A 20,767-nucleotide genomic window follows, 5' to 3' on the forward strand; every position below is an offset into this window, starting at 1 on the left:
GAAATTCAGCCTTTCTGTCCAATCCTTCCATCTGGGCGCTAGAGATGCGGGCGCGCCGTCGACCACAAAGGGCTCGATAGGGGGAATGGCCGTCATCGTGGCGCGGGCAGGGCAGCTCCCTCTCGTGGGCACTCAGGGCGGACGGCCTGGGCCGGGCTGGAGGCGGTCACTGGACGGCCTTGGTGGAAATTTCCTCTCCTGGACGCTTCACCACCCTAGCGCAGGGTGTGCCACCACCGGCAGGTTTGGCGCCAAACAGCACGTGGCGCGGCCTATGGGCGTAGCGGGGCCACCCCCTTGCAACACTCACCCGCTCACCGGGGCAGGAGGAGGCATGAATACAGGCTGCGGGGCGCACCAGGAGCGAGCGTGACGCCACCCTACATCAGCCAAGGGCAGGGCCTTATCTGCTGGGGCCGCCGGGGCCGCGTGCAAGGGCCGGGCCGTCAGAGGCACCGGAGAGCAGGGTGTAGCTGCGAGGAGCACAGCGTGGGGTCAGACACCCCTCGTCGCCATTGTCAGGTCGTGGTTTGACCTGGGGTCGCGCTGGCCTGCAGCGCATTCACACAGAGACTCACGCGGACACAAGCTTCAGTCTACGCGTGGTCCCAACTAACTCGGGGACACGCCCACCTTTATTTTTATATCGTACGCGGCGTAGTACGCCGCCGCGTATGCGCACGCCTACGTGCGCTTAACAACTAGACCGCAACCGTGCGGTCTAAACATTACAGGGAAGTGGCCCAATTCTAAAGCCCCGAACCGCACGTCCATAGTTAACCCCCGGAACCGGGTAGCTTGAGGTTCCAAGCCACCAGTACTTTGTGGAGAACACGTCCACCCATCACGCTCCCGCCTTCTTAATATTACAGATGTAGGTGTCATGGAGGCTGTGCTAAGGGGCGCAGCGGTGTAACCCAAGTAACAGAGGAGCAGAGGCATAGCTGGGGACTCCGTGGCCTCTGCGGTCTTACAGCTTTCAGGGAAGGAGTAGAGTCCATCGGAGCAGGTGGAGCACAGAGTCAGACTCCAGAATGTCCAGAAAAAGGCGATCAAAAAACTGCGCAGTTGGAATAACCATGGAAGAAAGACTCACATGGACATCAATTAGGAGTGGCAGGCGGCAACAGCTGCTACCCCTGCCTTGCCCTTTGAGTCTCTGGTTAGTATTGCTTCTACCCCTGCTCTCAGTCGTGAAGGCAGCAACAGGGACAGAAAGTAATAGTGGACTAAGAGCTCTGTTTACTTTCTTTTTCTTCTACTCAGGGCTTAATTTGAGCCTGTGGTTTCCGGTGGTGGCCACCAGCATATATTTTTGGGGACTTACACTTATTTTCTGTATCATTTATTTACGGGGCTCAAGAGGGGGAAAACACAGATCCGAAAGACAGAAGAACTTGAAGAGAGAGACAGCAAAACTGTCACAAAGCGGGACAGCTGGAACCTGCAGGAGAGTGAGGTAAAGGGGAATGAGTATCTGGTAGTGGATTAAAGAGGTATGTGGGGCTTTTAAAACTACCATCTTTGGTATTTAGTGCACTGTTGTTTAGTTGCAGAAGACTGGTTTTTGGAACTGGAGTTCCCAAAAAAGCAGGGGTGGGGAGTGAAGTAGAGACCTAAGTATTATTCCACATGGGAGTAGTAAACGCCATGGCCAATACATCAGAAATGAATTCCACAGGTGCAAAAATATAGAGCACTCAATGTAAATGCAGTGCTCCAATAATGTCTCACAGTGGTACTTGCCTTGCCAGTGGTAAATGCCCAGGTGACAAGCGTAGCTTGAGTCACCAGGACACCATAGTTGCTTCCCCCACAGCTGGATCTCAAGGTGAACCCACTGAGGCCATCAGATAGCTAACATAATCCCCAAAGTTCTCCAAGTCTGATGGGCCTTCTCCTTTCATTGTTTCTGATTTGTTCTTTAGAGCGTTCATTTATTTGAGTTTTTAACAAGTACAATAGATCAGTTTTGAAAGTTGTCAAAATATTACAAATGTGAATCACCCTAATGATCACAGAAATACAGAATCTTTCTGAAATGCAAAATATATATATATATATATATATAGCATGTAGAACAAAAACAAATCAAAGCATGTATCTTTTTAATGTTACTAAAATCCCTTTAGCCCACCTTGTTCCCATACATGAAAACATCATAATACATAGATAGCTATTTACTTAGTATTGATCTTTTTAAACAGCTATGGCCTAAACTTAAAGTTTCTAAAAAAATAGAGCAAAGAAGGATATCAAATGATTTTTTAATTTTTTAATGACCAGGCGTTTTTAAAGGCCAGATGTACGACCAAGAAAAAAACGCCTCGCAAATTGCGAGTTTTTTGTGACTCGCAATTTGCGAGGCGCTACTACCTATGTACAACAGTGTATTTTACACTGTTTGTGATTCCCAATGGGGTCACAAAATCTCATTAATATTAATGAGCCTTTCGCAATTTGCGACCCCATTAGGAATGGCAGGCCCTCCCAGGTATGGTGGCCTGCTGAGCTCAACAGACCACCATGTCTGGGACTGCTTTTAAATAAAACAGTTTTTTTAATGCAGCCCGTTTTCCTTAAAGGTAAATGGGATAAATAAAAATAAAAATGAAATGTTTTCCTTTAATTTTTTAAGGCCTTAAAAAATATTTTCCCCTGCAGTTGCAAAGGGGAAGGGGTCCCCTGGGGACCCCTTCCCTTTTGCGAGTGCATTACCACCTTCTTGAAGAGGGTGGTAATTTGCGAGTGTTTTGCGCCCGCAATTGTGGATGCAAAACATTCTTGCATAGGATCCGCTCATTATTAGGAAGGGAACGCCCCTTCCTAATAGCAAGTTGCAAAACCCTATTTTGGGAGTTGCAAAACATTGCGACTTGCAAAATAGGGTTTGTACATTCCCCATGCTGTATTTGCATGCGCAAACGGGTTCACAAACCCATTTTTGCATGCAAAAACGGTCGTACATCTGAACCTATATTTGTCTTGGGAACAAACGATTATTAATTCACTTATATATGTATACACACTTTGGTTTTATTGGATAACTGTGGTGAATGTGGAAAAAGCTTTTAAGTTTTTATGTGAATGTACTTTTATGATCCTTGATATCGAAATAAAGATTATGATGATGATGAGAATCAATTTCAATTTCAATTTATAATCTTTATTCGGTTCTTAAAAAGACACCATAAAAGCACAGATACAAAATACACACACAAATTATTTTTTTTAAAACAGCAAGTGGTATTCAATATAAAAAGTATAAATGTTAAGATTGTCTGTCCTCAGGGAATGGGCCAGGGGATTTTTCTCCTTAAATGTTCAAATCAGGTTAGGGGCCAATTTCTCTAGTATTCCTCAGTCTTGTTGCTAACCGGATAAAGTTTATCGTGCAGAACAGGGTATAAGCGTCCTCCGCTTCCTGTAGGAATCTCAGCGCCCGTTTTGCATGTTTAAATTTTAACTCTTTCAGGATCCCCACCAGGAACTTGCGTCTTGGCATAGTATAAAATGGGCACAATAGAACAAAATGAAGGGTATCCTGCGGAGATCTGAGATCGCAGCCGCAGGTACCCTTCTCTTCCACTGTGTGGGTAAACCCAGATGGCACCGCAAGGAGATGGTGTAGCATATTAATTCTGAAGCGGGTCATGAGGTAGCGATCCTGCGCGTTGTACATAACCCTCAGGTAAGGTTCCATGCCTTGTTTCACAGTGAGCTCATTGTAGAGGAGATTGGTGGGTTTGTGCTTCTCTTTTGCTGCCCTTGATGTCTTCAGCTGTGTTAGAAAAAGTTTTTTCACCAGGGTCTTGCTCTCCGGGGTAAGAGAGTCAGGGGATGAGAAGAAGTTAGAGCAACCAATCTCCGTTAGGGACTTCTTGACATATTTCAGCCAGGGGATCGCATGGCCTTTGTCTCTTTTGAGGCAGTCCTCAATAATTTGTCTTGTAAGGGCCGCCTCTGGGTTGGTCCATACTTTCACCCATGCCAGAAGAGGTTTGGATTTAATTTTATCCTCTATGAAGGGTTCTCCTACCTCTTCATGTATTATGTGGGCCGATACGCTCTGTGGAACTTTTAATATTCTTCTCAAGAATTTATTCTCTTCAGTCTGAAGCAGCTGTGCTTTTTTGTCCAGGAAGCCCCACACTTCTGCCCCGTAGCTTACTTTCGCACAGCAGATTGATATGTATAAGTTCAATATTTGTTCTGGGGACCATTTCCCTAGTCTTTGCCCATACCCCATGATAGCTCCTACTGAGGCTGCCAGTTTTGTGGAGTGCTTTTCAATCAAGGGTTTGAACGTTAGGTCGTGATCAAATAATACCCCCAAATACGTAAAAGACTTGACCTGATCTATTTTGTGTGACCCAATGTGATAAGTGAAGGTTCCTTTAATAGGTTTCCCAGATGACATAATATAGGACTTTTCCAGGTTTGTTGCCAAGTCCAATTTGTCCATGAATTTGACAAACCCGTCAATTAGTTTCTGCAGTCCCAAAGGTGTTCTAGCGAGCAAAACCGCGTCATCGGCGTAGAGTAGTACGGGCACTGCTCGATGACCAATTTGGGGGGAGTCTACCTTAAGTTTGAGGAGATCCTTTTCCAATGAATTAATATAGATAGAAAAGAGAAAGGGCGCAAGGATGCATCCCTGCCTTACTCCACTGTTGCAAGTGAAGGGATCGGTCTTTTTGCCCTCATGGCTGTACCTTACACTTGCAGAGGTGTTCCGGTGGAGATTTTGTAGGGTGTCAACTAGTGATTGGTCCACTCCTAGTTCCTTTAACATGGCCCATAGCTTTCTCCTGTTTACGCGATCAAAGGCCGCTGAGAGGTCCATAAACCCCATATGGATGGACCCCTTCCCGGCGATGGTATATTTTGCTATCAGGAGGTATAAATTTAGGCATTGATCGGTGGTAGATCTACCTTTCCTGAAGCCGTATTGGATTTCAGAGAGGACTTGTTGCTCCTCGGCCCAGTCTTGCAATCTCAGTAAGATGACTCGCCCCAGAACCTTAGCTGTCACGTCGATGAGGGAAATGGGTCGGTAACATTGGGGGTCATCACGGTTGCCTTTTTTATATATGGGCACTATAGTCGCCGTTGACCAGGACTGGGGAAGTCCTGCCTCCACTGCCTCGTTTAGCACCCTGGTGAGTAACGGAGCCCATAGTTCAGGTCTGCTTAGGAATAGGTCTGGTGGAATTCCGTCCGGACCCGGCGCTTTGTTTTTGCTGAGCCCGGCTATTCCTAATTCGACCTCTTTCAAAGTGAAGTTTGGCTTGACAGGCCGGTGAGTCTCCGGTACCTCCTCCGTGAATGCCTGGCTTGAGTGATTGTATAGGCTCTGGAAATGTTTCTGCCATTGCTCCGGCAGGATGGTGTTCATAATTTTTGGTGCCCCTTGATCCTGGAAGCATGGGGAATTAATCACTTTCCAGAAAGTAATAGAGTCTTTTCTTTCTGCAGCCTCCCTTAAGTCTTCCCAGGCTTGGTTTTGTATACTTTGCTTTCGTGCCTTCAGCGCTTTTTTATATTCGACTCTGTTCTGTGCAACCTTTGTTTTGTCCCTGGGTTGGGCATGGAGGCTATCCTTCAGATTTTTCAATGCCTTTGTGCAGTTCGAATCAAACCAACTGGGGTTTGAGGGCATTTTGTTAGGTCCTGTGGTTTGTAGGGAATTGTTTACGAACTGCGCAATTTCTTCGAACGCCTTCACCACCTCAGCTCCAATCACACAGGGGTCAAGACATTTATCAATTGCTGCTGAGGCTTCGAGTAATAGTTTTTTGTAAAAGCTGTCCCCGTCAATTTTGGCCCATTTGATTCTTCTTCCCTGGTCCACTGCTCTTTCCATGATAACAGGTCTTTTTGGGCGTGAGTAAACAAAACCTTCCATTTTAATGATCACCGGATTGTGATCACTAAAGCTACTGGCCTCTATAATGGTTTTGCTGATGCTTCTTTTTAAATTAGGAGAGACTAATACAAAGTCAATGTAGGAGTGGCAGCCTCTACCTTTATATGTCGGGGTTAGTTCTCCTTTCTCACTTAGTGTGACAAGGTCTAGAGTTTGGGTTAAATTGTGCCTTTTCATTAGTCTTTCTAGATCCCAGCCCTCTTTTGAGTGAGTGAAGTGTGGACCTTTCATAGTGGTGCATCTTGACCAGTTGTTGTTGAAAGGTATTAGTTTCTCACAAAGGTGGCAGTTAAAATCTCCCATTAGTATCAGACTCGTGGGATTTGGTGTCTTGGATAAAAAGTTCAAACAATTTTCTAGTTCATTTATGGCTATTCCCTTCTCCGTCGTGGCCGGTGCATTGTACCAGTTCATTAGAAGAAAGGTTAGACTTGGCAAAGTGAACCTTAATAATTGAAGGTTGTGTGTGGCCCATTTAGTGTCGGACCAAGTACCCTTGATGTCTAGATTAACGTAGACCGCGAGCCCCCCACTTGCTCTCCCTGAGGTTGCTTTTTTGCAGGGACAAAAAAGCTTTTGTAGCCTTCCAGACTGTAGACATATGGTTCAATGGCCCAGGTTTCTTGCAGGCATAAGATATGGAATTTATTTATGTAGCTGAGCCAGTCCTGAGATTCGAATTTGGCCGCTATCCCTGCGATGTTCCATGATGCTATTAATAGATTTTCATGGGTCATGTCCTTTGATGTCCTTTTTTCCTCGCCTAATGGAGGCTTTACTTGTTTACCCGTTTCAGGTACGGCAACGAGGCTTAGTTGCGACCTGTGGGGGATAGCGATTCTTCTCTGAGCAGAGCGGGAGTTATCAATTACGGGGTTTGTCCCCTCTCCTTTTCCCCGGGTAGTGATCGATGATGTAATACTGCCTCCTATGGTATGCTCGAGTTCCGGAACGTCGTCTTGGCCCTGGTCTGCCCCCTTGCTTATACATGTTGGTGAAAAACTTGGCTCATTCATACCTTTGGCCTTTGAAAGTTGATAGCCCAATCTTTGTCAGTCCACCCCATCAAGTGTGCTGAACCTATTCCAATGTGCATACTGCATTAAGGAAGAGTCATAGGTTGGAAATACAGAATTTGGCCTTTGCCATTGGGGTGGGCCATATTGGAAGCCCAATTGCGGTGTTCTTTTCGGCCTAATGGTCTGCCTGGGCCTTTGAGGTGCGAAGGGGTAAAAATAGGATAGGTGAACCGGGTGAATTTGTGATCGAGTATAGCTAGGGGGGGTATTGCAGATAAAATTAACTGCCGCCATATCTCTAAAGTTCACCGTGATGATGTCCCCTGCTATAGTCTTGGTACCTTTGCCAATCCACTCACCCCTTCTTACTGAGAGAATTTCCCCGTAAATGTTAGGGGGCAAAGGTCTGTGTATTTGCAGCCACTGTGCACATTTGTTTTTTAGTTCAATTTGTGATTCCCGTTGGCCCTCCCTTAAAGGTGGAACTCCTGTTAGGACAACCACGAAGGGCAGTGCTTCAGGCGGGAGATTAATTGTCCTGAAGCGAGTTGCCGTTTTCTTTTCATTAGTGGTTGTCGCAGTGGGAATCCGGGAAGACTTGGGATCCGCTTTAGGGGTTTGGGTGTTATTTCCTTCCAGCGTTTGAGAAGATCCGGGTGGAAGTTTTTTGTTGTCAGTCGATGTTTGTTTTTTATTTTTGCCTACGGGCGAGGTAGAGGCAGCCTTTTGTTTATCCTTAACTCCTTTCTGTGTGACATTGTTGTTATTAGGTTTTGCCATCCCGTCAGATGTTAAAGAGGCCTTATCTTTAGGTGCACTTGTTGGTGTAGGGTCCTTTGATTTTGTCGAGTCACATTCCTGCGCTGAATGAATTTTCGGGCTGATCCCCTTGTTGTTAACCAGTGATGTCAGTCTATCTATTTTTGCTATAAGGGGTTTTAACAGCACCGTGATGGAGTGCTCAAGGTCAAGTTTAAGATCAGCCACCATGTTGGTTATCCAACATGGTATTCCTGATGTGGGTGGATTGATGGGCGTGATCAGATTGTGGTTACTTGTTTTTGAAGATCCTTTTTTTCTCCCTTGTTTATGGCCTTCCTTGTGCGGCATTTTCTCCGCTGGTGGTACATTTATGTCATGAATATTCATTTGTGCGCCAGGTCTATCCCTACTCATTTCGGCGGGCGCCTGGGCGCAAGGAAGGTCGGCAAAGGAGGAGGAGGTTAGGGGCCGGCTAGTATCGATCTCCTCTGCCAAGTCTCGGGAGGCTTCTGATAGATTGATCCGGGATTCCTGAGTTTCTTGGATGATGGTCACGGGTGGTAAGGACAATCTTCTCTCGGTGTTAGCTATGGCATTGGATACCGCCCCTATAGTCTGTTTGAGCATTTTATCAATGGCAGTAAGGGTTGGCAAGGGAGGTGGATAATCCGTATTAGCCTTTGTGCTCGATCTCAGGGTAGGCATCCTGGTCTTTTTGGCAGTTTTCCTCATTGCCAGGGATGCGGGGTTAGAAGGTACCCGATAGTTATAACTTGTCTCAATAAAGGAGACCTAATGTCAAGCTGGTTGCTGTGAGACTAAGTCCGATGAAATCAAAGGGCAATTTTAGGGGGCTGGCCCAGCCCGGCCTCTTCTGGCCCCTGAGGGCCACAGAGGGCCCGCCCTTTGCCCGGGCTTCGCTCGGCGTCCCGCTCGCGTCCCGCTAAGCGTTATCTCGCTACGTTTAAAGGGGGTGTTGCAGCCGGGGGGCGTGGCTTGCTGGGGGCGCGGCCGTGCACACCTGTGCAGCGCAGGGACTCCTGGTCTATGGAGTCCCTGCCTCACGCGCCCCCAGTTACCTTGCACAGTTCTTTCTTCCTCCCGGGTGCTGGATGCTGGGTGTAGACCTGCTGCCTCGACCCCACACCAGAGCCCTGCGCAGCGGCACCCGCGAAGCGGGTGCTGCAAGCTGTTAACGCGGGGCTCAGGCGGTCAATCCCTCCTGGGACACAGGGAGGCTGCAGGAGCGAGTGGCGGTTCCCAGGGTCAAGGCGTCGGCGAATATCGGCGTTCAGGAAAGGTTTTCACCTTCAAGTAGGATGATGAGAATCACTTTGCTGTGTGTCCAATATTCCTTTTTTCTCACCATTGATTATGTCACTATCTTCTTTGAATTGGTACTTGTATCTCCATCAATAACACAAGATCCTCTATTTTAATTCTAATCATACTGCACACTTTTGTGCGTGATGTTCAGAATTCTAGCCATTCTTTGTTGGCCAATGAAAAGCGCTCCTCTCCGTTTCCCACCTGCTTGGGAGTGGACAGGTGAGAAGCTGACATTGAAGTATTTTTCAGCCAGACGACCTCTATTAAATATTTATTCTGTCTGTTAAAAAGAACAGATTCTATTTTCCTTGGCATTCCCACGTTACTTTTGTTAAACCTGATACTTTCATCTTTAAGGTTTCTCGGTGGGATAAGTGCCTGCTGCACAGACGTCTTCCTAACCTGTTGGGCGCAGATTCGAAAACCTGTTGCCTCAGACTTTCTAAGGAAATACGTGCAGCTGAGGTAGGTTCTAATTACCCAACTACTTACACTGAGTCCAACTATTTTTCAACGCAGTACCTAAACCACGAGGTCATTTAACAAAACCGCAATGGGGAGTTGGTAGTTTAGGGATAGTAATGGCATCCATAGACCCCTGTCAGCGCCGTGAATATACTCACTTCACCATGATGCCTAACTTCTGGTTCCCTGATTGGTGCAACCTGTTGAATAGTACAAGTGCCAGAAGTGGGACGTGAACTGTCACCTAACAGAGAGTGCCACTAACAGTCAGCAGACTAGGGCCGCACTGTCATCGAGTTATACAGCCATAGAGTTAAGGTGCAGGGCAGTGCCCCACTGTCATCAAAATAGAGCTTGCCAGACATTGACAGCAGGCCTGAACCCCACTTTCATCCAAACATGTATTACCAGTGATAGTCAGTTCTGTCATCAAAACTGAGCATACCAACCACTAACAGCAGACTAGAACCCCACTGTCCTTTAAACATGGAGCCCCAGTGACGTGTTCTGTCATCAAAACCGAGCATGCCAATTACTAACAGCAGACTAGAACCCCACTGTCCTTTAAACATAGAGCCACAGTGACTTGTTCTCACTCCACTGTCCTTTAAACGTGGAGCCCCAGTGACGTGTTCTGTCATCAAAACAGAGCATGCCAATCACTAACAGCAAGCCAGAACCTCACCGTCCTCTAAACGTGGAGCCCCAGTGACGTGTTCTGTCATCAAAACAGAGCATGCCAATCACTAACAGCAGGCCAGAACCTCACTGTCCTCTAAACGTTAAGCCCCAGTGGTGTGTTCTGTCATCAAAAACAGAGCATGCCAATCACTAACAGCAGGCCAGAACCTCACTGCCTTCTAAACATGGAGACCCAGTGAGGTGTTCTGTCATCAAAACAGAGCATGCCAATCACTAACAGCAAGCCAGAACCTCACTGTCCTCTAAACATGGAGCCCCAGGGACGTGTTCTGTCATCAGAATAGAGCATGACAATCACTAACAGAAGCATAGAACCCCACTGTCCTTTAAATATAGAGCCCCAGTGACATGTTCTATCATCAACACAGAGCATGCCAATCACTAACACCAGACCAGAACCTCACTGTCCTCTAAACATGGAGCCCCAGTGCCGTATTCTGTCATCAAAACAGAGCATGCCAGACACTAACAGCAGGCCAGAACCTCACTGCCTTCTAAACATGGAGACCCAGTGAGGTGTTCTGTCATCAAAACAGAGCATGCCAATCACTAACAGCAAGCCAGAACCTCACTGTCCTCTAAACATGGAGCCCCAGTGACGTGTTCTGTCATCAATACAGAGCATGCCAATCACTAACAGCAGACTAGAACCTCACTGTCCTTTAGCCTCAGTGACATTTTCTATCATCAATACAGAGCATTCCAATCACTAACAGCAGACCAGAACCTCACTGTCCTCTAAACATGGAGCCCCAGTGACGTATTATGTCATCAATACAGAGCATGCCAATCACTAACAGCAGACCAGAACCTCACTGTCCTTTAAACATGGAGCCCCAGTGACGTATTCTCTCATCAGAACAGGGAATGCCAATCACTAAGAGCAACCAGAACCCCAATGTCATTTAAACATAGAGCCCCAGTCTCGTGGTCGTCATTAAAAACAGCATGCCAATCACTAACAGCGGACTGGAACCCCCTTAAACATCTAAATATAGAGCCACAAAGGCACGCAGTTCTGTCTTCAGAACAGAGCAAGCCAGGCACTAACTGCAGACCAGAACCCCACATTCATGTAAACATAGAGCCCCATTGTCCTGTGTTCTACATGAAAACAGAGAATGCCAATCACTAAGAGAAGTCTAGAACTCCAATTTCATTTAAATATAGAGCCCCAGTGACGTGTTCCTTCATCAAAACAAAGCATGTCAATCACTAACAGCAGACCAGAAACTCACTGCCACCTAAATATAAAGCTTCAAAGACTATCCGATCAGGTTATAACAACAGAGTATGCCAGTCCCTTACAGCAGACCAGAAACTCACTGCCATTTAAACATAGAACCCCAGTCTCATGTGTTCTTCATGAAAACAGAGCATGCCAACCACTAACTGCAGACCAGAGCACCACTGCCATCTAAATATAGAGCTCTAGAGGCATGCAGTTCTGTCATCAAAACAGAGCATGCCAATCACTAACAGCAGATCAGATCCTCACTGTCAACTAAACAGTCCCAGTGACATGTTTTGTCATCAAAACAGAGCATGCCAATCACTAACTGCAGACCAGAGCACCACTGCCATCTAAATATAGAACTCTAGAGGCATGCAGTTCTGTCATCAAAACAGTGAATGCCAATCACTAACAGCAGACCAGAATCCCACTGTCATATAAATATAGAGCCCCAATGGCACGCAGATGTGTGTTCAAAACAGAGCAATGCCAGACAATATTTGCAGACCAGAACCCCACTGTCATGTAAACATGGAGCCCCATTGACATCTCCTTGAGAATGCCATGGATGGTAAGCATATGTTGCAGGCGACTCTGTCATTTTGAGCAATGATCGTTGCTGGTGACACACAAAATGTCAGTTTAATTTGGAGACATTGTGTGCGGGTTTTCCCGACGTGCTTGAACTTGTTTTTCTTTAAAGCTCTCATCTCCACTTTGTCACGAACTTAAAGCATTCTGTTGAGTAGCAGCTCAAAGGGAATTCTTTTGGGGTCACTTAGGTTACATTGTTGTAGAGCAGAACTGGATATACCTGACTGTGAAACCCTTGGTATTTTCCATTTGTAACCTCTTATTAACTTGTCCATTTACAACAGACTTGTCTCCATCTAGCCCATTAGCAGTCCAAAAAGTTAAGTGGGCTATATGTGTTTTTTCCAGTTTAGTAGACAATTCTTCAGTCATGATTAGTTTTTTAGTCAAGTGCAACCAATTACAAATGATGGAAGGCTTGAAATCCAACAGCGATTGCTAAAGGCTGCATTACAATCCATCTTTTTTCACCTACTATACCACTCAGACAGGAAGCAACTATATGTAAAGCATTCTTGTTCCTGCTGCAGTAAACAGTGCACCCTGAACTGCCATGCCAGGTGCCCTACAGATGGGAACTCGAACAACCCAAGAACTTTAATGTCTTTTCCGTTAAAACCACAGCGAATGATGGGACTTTTAGGTTCATACTTATGGTCACTAAAGAAAAGCTACAGATGCAATAATGAGTTTTTTTGGTAAAGATATCTTGACTATGGAGTCACAAATAACATGGGGCCGCAAAGCAGCCCACTGCATACACGGTCCCAGGATGCCAGTTTCCGGTCCAGAGAAGACCTGGTTTGGCAGTTCGGGCTGGATTGTTCCCATGAGGAACAGGGTCAAGACTGATTTGCATATGGCTGGGTCTGAACTGGGGTGATGAAGTGAGCTAAAGAATGATGATGGATTCCACCCAGATCTCTGACTGGGGGTGAGTGTCTGAAAAGTTTCAGCGCTCCGTCCATCATCTCCTTGTATTTACTCTGTTCTCAGTTCTCAATTAGTTTGACATTTGTTATCCATCTTGATTTTGACATATGAGAGCATTTCCATTGCTAAATCTGATCGTTCAAACATAACTTCTTCAGTTTTAGACAGTCCATGGTGATTTCAGAGCAGCATGTTTGCAGCATATCCAATATGAGTCCTCTGTCCATCTTTAATTGCATCCTTGGAATGTCCACAGGTAATTTCTTTTTGTCAGATTTGCTTGCTGGAGTAGTTTCCAATAGTGCATGGATGGTCACCGAAGCACCTGACATCCAGACTCAGGGAAGCACGGTGCCCGCACGTTGTTCAAGAATTAAAACAATATTAACATGTTCAATTGTTAAAACTCTTGAAAAAGACAGAGTTGCTAAAGAAAGCATAGCCATTTGTCCAAGAATCATACAAGGAGAACAAGGAAAGACACAGCAGCTTGGTGCTGCAATACATTGTGCATTCTGGCTTCAGTAAGGGCAGAGAAAATTACATATGTATTCAGTACAAATTATATGTAACGCAACGCAGCACATGTCTGCAGGTGTTTGTCAGCGGCACCTCTTTCGCTAAGACGGAGGAACGCTGCCCCACTGCATTTCGAGCAGTGGAAAAAGGAAAAATAAAATGATAATAACACTGGTGATTATTTAATTTTTCCATTGTCAGGCAGGTTTACAGGGCGGGGCTTGGCTGTTGTCCCAGCCAGCAGGGGAGAAATGGTTGGGTCACTTAAGTGTGCATGACTGTTTGTCCGGCCGTCTTGGGCCGGCCACACACTCATGTGCACTTTGCAGGTTCCAAACAGCCTATTGAGGAACATGCACAGGCCCATAGTCCCTGTCTGAACTCTGAACGACAGTGCTCGAACGAATCACAGCGCTGCATTAGGGGAGCCTGTGGGCATTCCTGCTTCCAGCAGGAACAGAAGAGGTCCGACGTGAGACAATGTGAGGCGGCTGTCCGGCAGCAAGGTAAGTAACTTTTTAATTTTTTTATTTTTCTATCCCCCGCCCCATCCGTGAGACTCGCTGGCAGCCGTTATTGGTGTTTGCCTGTAATTATGCACAGTTGGTCGATTAAAAAAAAAAATATATATATATCCACTGGGGTGCATTATTGTCGTGATGACGGCCCCTACTCTACTGCGGTTTTGTTTCAATTGGTAGCAGCAGTCCGAGGGGACTCAGTGAGGTGGCCGTGGACGTTGGACTTCATATGGGGGATTACTTGCTTCACCTACCTGCAGAGAAACCACACGCCCACACCAACGTGTTTTACTGCTCCCCATGCCGCCAACCCAGATAGATAATCATTATGTATTCTGGGAGTTGTAGTTGGGACATTCAGCGTAACAAACAACAGGTGTGCCGATTTATTTCCTTGATTGGGGGAGGAGAATTCAGGGCGTGCTAGCATACATCAAGCAGCAGGTTTGGGCAAACATGAAGCAGGACTCCATGCAGTGCCGGGCGCTGAAGAAGGCTTTATGCTGAAATGCATTCGCCGCCACTGTGTTGTTCCGAATAAAGCGTGTTTCCTTCCTGAAATCCCCTCTGGCCTCTGATTTCTTTGCTGGGAGAGATGTGGTGTTTTATTATATATATATATATATATATATATATATATATATATATATATATATATATATATATATATATATATATATATATATATATATATATATATATATATATATATATATATATATATATATTATACATATATATTTATTTTTGCACAAAAGCACCAGTTAAAAAAAAGAACCGCAGGTGTTGGAGGTTTAGGTCGTAATGGAAAAGTGGTAGGGGAGGAAAGGAAAAAGCAGCATACCGAGTACAAGAGGGAAAGAACACTACAGAAGCACACAGGGAGAGAGAACAACACACAGCACAGGGTTGGGGAGAGAACTCTACAGACTGGACATAACAGTATGGGAGGAGAAGCACAGGGACATGATAGAGCAACGCAGAGCAGGACAGGAGAGAAGCAAACAACAGAGACAGCTGGAAAACACATGCACTCGTGGAGCATTTGAGCTCGAAGGAAATTAACGAGAGCAGCCATGGGTGGGCGGGGAGAAAACCAGATGAACATAATGGAGCATTACAGAGGTGGGAGAGAAGGACACAAGAGAAACAGCTGTTAAACACACACACTCTTGTGGTGTGCTTGAGCAAAAAGGAATAAGTAGTTTCCTAAAAGTGAGCAGTGGAAAAACAGAAGTAAAGCAGTTGTTCTCCAGGGCAGGGACAGTACAATATGGTCAAGGCAAGCCATTGAATAATAAGCAAGCAAATGAGAGTGACAATAAAGCCAGCCAGTGCTAAGCAATGGGCAGCCATTAAGCCTGCTGTAAGAATCTCAGTAAGCTGACAATAGGTATTTTGCTATCAGGGAGCTTGTGTTGTTTGGTAGGCTCGATGTGAAAAGTGGGCTTAAGAGGGGCATGATACTTCCACATGATCACCATATAAAACTACAGATTTTTACTTCAAGCGAGTTGGCAGCTCGTAAGGGTTACCACTTTAATGTACGTTTATGCACTGAAGCAGCACTCTTCAACACACTCCTACAAAAAGCACTGCAGCTGCCGCCCCACCCCGTTAATTGCTTTCCTGGAATTGTGTTCTACAACATTATTACCAATACTCTCTGCTCTGTCTGCTTCCCTCCCATCTGCTTTCTTGTCTGACCCCACCCAATGCTCACTCTGCCGCCCTTCCCAGTAATTGTGCTTGCCACTCCCTGTCTTAGAAGACTGATGTGACCAGCAGATGGCTCATTTCCATCAGGGACACCACGTCCAATCCTGTTATTACCAATTTAAAATCATTGTTTTCAGTTCTAAACCTCCCACTTTTAATGGACATGAAGCATGACTACCAGACCCAGACTGCATGCTGTTATTAAAGGAAAGCACAGGACTGGACAAATATGCCTATGACAACATGGCGACATCTGGTAAACGCGCTAGACTCTGGGCCCATCATGTATAAATGACTTATTATATCATGTGATTTCCAAACGTTTCAACTTTCAAACGTGAACTCGTCCACATACTACCATTCACACACCACCTCCCTTCATTCTGCACTAACACTGCATTTCATTTGGCACCATTGCTCGTTTGCTAAGGTGATGGTATGACTCTTTTTCAACAAAGACCTAATGCTCCAATCCCTGGCTTGTCTTTTACAAATCAGTGTTATACATTTGGTAGTTTAATTGGATCATCTGAAGGGAACTACAGCTCCCACAATGCATAAGGTTTCTATAAAGAATCCTGGAATGGGAGAGCACAGTACCCTGAGTGACCCAAAAATTACTGGTTTCCATTAAGCTTTGCCCCCTCCACTTTTCCACTCAACCCTACCCTGAGCACTGCATACACCTCTCCACCTACCATCATTTGTCCTCCCTACTCCAACCAGTTGCGGATCCTACTCTCTACCACATGGTAACCAAAAGAACCCGTGTCAAGGGTAACACCTTCAGCGATCCTGGCTTTTTAGCTGTCTGGTTTTGCATCAAAGGATTTGTAGTTTTGGTTTTACTATTATAAACATAGACCTACGTATTTCATTGTAAAAAGGGCCTTTGTCTAAAAGTGTCACATTTGACTTGCGTCTCTTGGTAGCCAAGTCTAACATTTAACTCCTCTCCACCTATCACCATTCCGTTTTCAGTCCCAAAACCCATCACCCAGGTGGCTGCTTTAAATCAGTCTTAGCTTTTGAGCAGACCGTACTTTGGGTCTAGGTCCTTTATGCGCCCTTCTGCCAGTAAAAGTATTGGCTCACATGCCCCAGCATCAGCATGTCAAGTGCTGTTGGCTGAGCAGTCAGGGATGTCAAAAGGTGTCAAACATGAAATGTGACCATTTTTACTTCACTTTGTTTGTAATTCCCACAATTTCCCAGGGTCGGACTGGGCCAGAATATAGGCACCCGGCACCAAAATAAAGTTGGCCCCCATTAGTGAATTAGATATCTAAAAAATTATACCATGTGTGCAAATTGAGGCGGTTTCGAAATGATGAAGACACACTGGATACATGTTTTGCAAAGTATGGAAGACTGCATGGAATTCAACTAGCTGCAAGCAGTGTTTGTTTTGACACCAGGGACATCAACAGTAAAAACTGGTCCAGCAGACCATAGAACAGACCCACAGCAGCCAATAAACATCCCCAAACTGGCCTGTCAGTTCAGTCCATCCATCGGACACTGCTTGATTGCCCTACAACCCATCCCGCCCCTGCCATTGCCCCTCCCTATACCTGTATTCAGACATCACAAGGTTTTGTAGGGCTAGGACCTCAAACTGATTCAGGGTCCTTCGAAGACGATAAATTGTTTCAGAGTTTTTAAAAAAGGAGGGAAAGAAAGAACATGACAGATGAAGCATCTAGTGGAATTAGACATGTTAGCTTTCTCGTTGTTTAAATATGGCTGCTTTGCTCTAAAATGTATACACAAATTTTGCAGCACAGAGCCCTGAAAAAGCGCAAACATTGTGAATATTTATCCCTCGGCCCTCCACTTTCCATCGTGCATGCCTGTTTTGGCATGCTAGCGCCTGGAAGGCTGTTTTACTATTTTAACTCTTGCCCTGCAGTATTTGGGGGCCTGGATCAGAGTTAAATTAGTAAATTAGAAACATATCCTAGTTTGAATTTACCTCGTATGTCCAATATTTGAGAAAGGCATTACACCTTAGCATGAGCACATCCCTTGGTCCACGAATTGTGCAACGGAAGGCATAAAATAAAGCTAGTTGGCAATCGCTGCTACTTACACTCATTTAATTCTGCCCTGCCACCTCCCCTCTGTCAGCTACCCCGCCCCACTTCAATAACTACAGAAGACAGTTTATAGGTCAATGACTGCAACACTCACCAAACCAGTAAATAATTTACTGTTTTCTGCCTACCACTGCAGTAATTTATTGCAGAGCTAGTCACAGTCTAGCTAAGAGTGCAATTTATATTACATAGTTGTTTTTACAGCGCAGAAGTGCTGCATGAAGTCCAGTATTAAATAAGTCACAATTATTACAAAAATAATTGTACATATATTCCTAAATCCAATTCAAACTCACTTCGGCAGCCAATTGGCCCATGTCACATGTGATGCCTTCTTCCAGTGTTGGATTTTTAACTACTAGTGCATGACATGCCGGGATTTATACACTCATACTAATGATAGTGCATTGAAACTACAAATCACAGTTCATAAAGTGCTTGTGGCTAAAAAGCTACGACTAACTAAAGGGTTCACACGTGACATAGTTCCATTTCGCAGACATGTTGAACCTTATTATGTTACCAGTCGCTGCTGCACGCAATAAAAGTAGTGGGCGATGGGGCAGTAGCAGAGGGGGGGGTGAGGGGGGATAAATAAATAATTTAAAAATGTCCCTGATGCTGCTAGCCACCTCGCACCCTGGTGCTCCTCTACTTCTTGCTCATAGCAGTCCCTGGGACATCATCAGAGATTTCCCATCCAATCCCCGCACTGTTCTCATGCTGCATAAGAGCAGCACGGGGATTGGCCTGAGCGATCTGGTTTAACCATGCTCATACACAGGTTGTGCTGTTTCTCCACCCGGCTGTGGAAGGCAACTGGGTTGGAGAAATCTAACTGCGCATGACTCTTTGGCCGGCCTAAGACAGCTGGCCAGTTTGACATGCGCACGTATAAGTGCACTCCACTCCACTCGTCCTCCCTCCCATAGCCCAGCCCCTCCCTGCACATGCTTGGCTCAGCCAGCTGCTGAATTTTTTCAGCTGCTGTCTTTGGGCCAGTGGGGCGACACTCCTCCGCCATTGCAGAGGAGTCGCCACTGTGTGCTACACTTTTTGCTTCCTGCATAGCAAATTGCACCATCCCTTTCCCCCGTTTTCTGCAACTGTTGCCCATATTACCTCCACCCATAACAACATGCACCCTGCCCTGTCAACCGTAGAGCTCTCAGTGTTACAAGACCAATGCATGAATCGCTTTCATTGTATTTGGGGATGCTTAGTTCTTTTTACACCATTATCATATCAAAACTATTACAAGTCCCAGAACACAATGCTAAATCTTGGAGTGGATGTGCTACTCACACATGGACTGAAAACCTTCAAAGCTCTGTTGTGCCTGTCTCCCATCCATCTCAAATTGAGTAGCCACTCATAAATGTCAGACCTCCCTTGCTTTCGAGCTAAGTTTGCACTATGTAAACCCCCATACATATAGGAACGTTTTGGGTGGTAGCAGGCGGGCTAACTTACATGAATTTATCATCCCAAACTTAGATATAATCTGCATACATGGTGATACATCTCTCAGGTTCTGTGTCCTCATAATATTAACTCCAAATGGTACACAGCTGGGTACTTTTAATATCCCAGAAGGTGATTTCACAAAGAAAACATAAAGCAATTGTTCACCAGATACAAATGGCATTACCAGATGGCTCCTTGTCAAGGGACACCATGGGCCAAATGTACTTCATTTTGGTGCAACGCAGCCCACCAACCATCATCAAAAGGGATAGAGAAAACACTGGCATATCTATTAGGTTACAGTGCTGTTTTTCTCTCTCACTGTGCTGGTGCCAACACATGCATGCTTTCATCAAGTGTGTTTATGTTGTATCAAGTGGAGGTTTTGTACTGGAAAGGGTACCCTTTCAGTACAAAAACTATGTTACAACATTTTACATATTTTCACATTGTGTGTATGCTGTTCAGTGCAGCACACATGCAAAGTTGCACAAGTGTGGAGAGTTTTAAAACTTGCTGCACTGTTACACCTACCACAAGGAGGCGTACGGTTTTGGCACAACTCCTTGTCAATTGTGGTTAATACATGTGCATCAAAGCCCATGGATTTTTTTATGGGAACGTCCATGTACCACCCATGGAATGCTCCCATAATGCAATGTAGCTTTAGACATCTATACAATACAAATCAGGATTTTTGCAGGAGTGTAAATCCCAATGCAACACTTTACATTTGGTATTGGGTTACTGTTGTGAGGCTGGTAAACCCGCCACAGAGTGTTGATAAATTTCCCCCCTTGTTTCACTTGAACCAGCGAGACTAACATACTGATAAAAAAGATATGTATAAGGAGAATTGAGGACTAGTCTGGAAATGTGTTCCACTGACTTGTCCGCCAAGCAGTACTATTTCATATGCGGCATCTTTCGAGAGTCCTCGCTTTTTAGTTAAATGCATGTTGTATTCTGAAACTTCCAGTTTTGTTTTCATAATTGTCAAAATTGTTCTTCTGTGCCACAATTAAGTATAGGGTTATTCAGTTCCCATTTTCTCTGATGGAATAGCACTTAATCCTGCCTACTGTAGGAGCAATTTTGTAAACTAGCTGTAAGAACAATGTGAATACCTGCAAACTTGACAGTTTGAAGTGTGCACATTAACACTGAAAATCAAAATAGCCAACCTATAAAAACATCAAAACTGGCTTTCATTGAACCACCTAAAAGCACAGCTGACCTACCATGCACTTATAAACAACCCCCCAACACACAAAATAACACACAGAAGATATGTCACATGGAATAATAAAGGAGGCTATAATCGAATGTTGTGCAAAAAAAGACCTATCTCCGAATACCATTTAATAAAACAAGTGTTGGCAAAACCAAATAGGTGTGGCTTTTATGTGCTAACTTATGAAGTGCATTAAAGGCAGCAGTTGCCAACAAATAGGGCTATAGTTGTAAGTCCGAAC

The 20,767-nt window shown here is 45.1% G+C and overlaps 1 protein-coding gene across 1 annotated transcript in view; it reads left to right on the top strand.

The window, feature by feature from the left end:
• Window positions 1-20,767, top strand: part of LOC144781988 (N-acetyllactosaminide beta-1,3-N-acetylglucosaminyltransferase 2-like) — a 133,226-nt gene that overhangs the window by 36,459 nt on the left and 76,000 nt on the right. The gene's annotated exons all lie outside the window — the stretch shown is intronic.

This window comes from Lissotriton helveticus, chromosome 9 (genome assembly GCF_964261635.1).
Source record: "Lissotriton helveticus chromosome 9, aLisHel1.1, whole genome shotgun sequence".
In the NCBI taxonomy this organism is placed as follows: domain Eukaryota; kingdom Metazoa; phylum Chordata; class Amphibia; order Caudata; family Salamandridae; genus Lissotriton; species Lissotriton helveticus.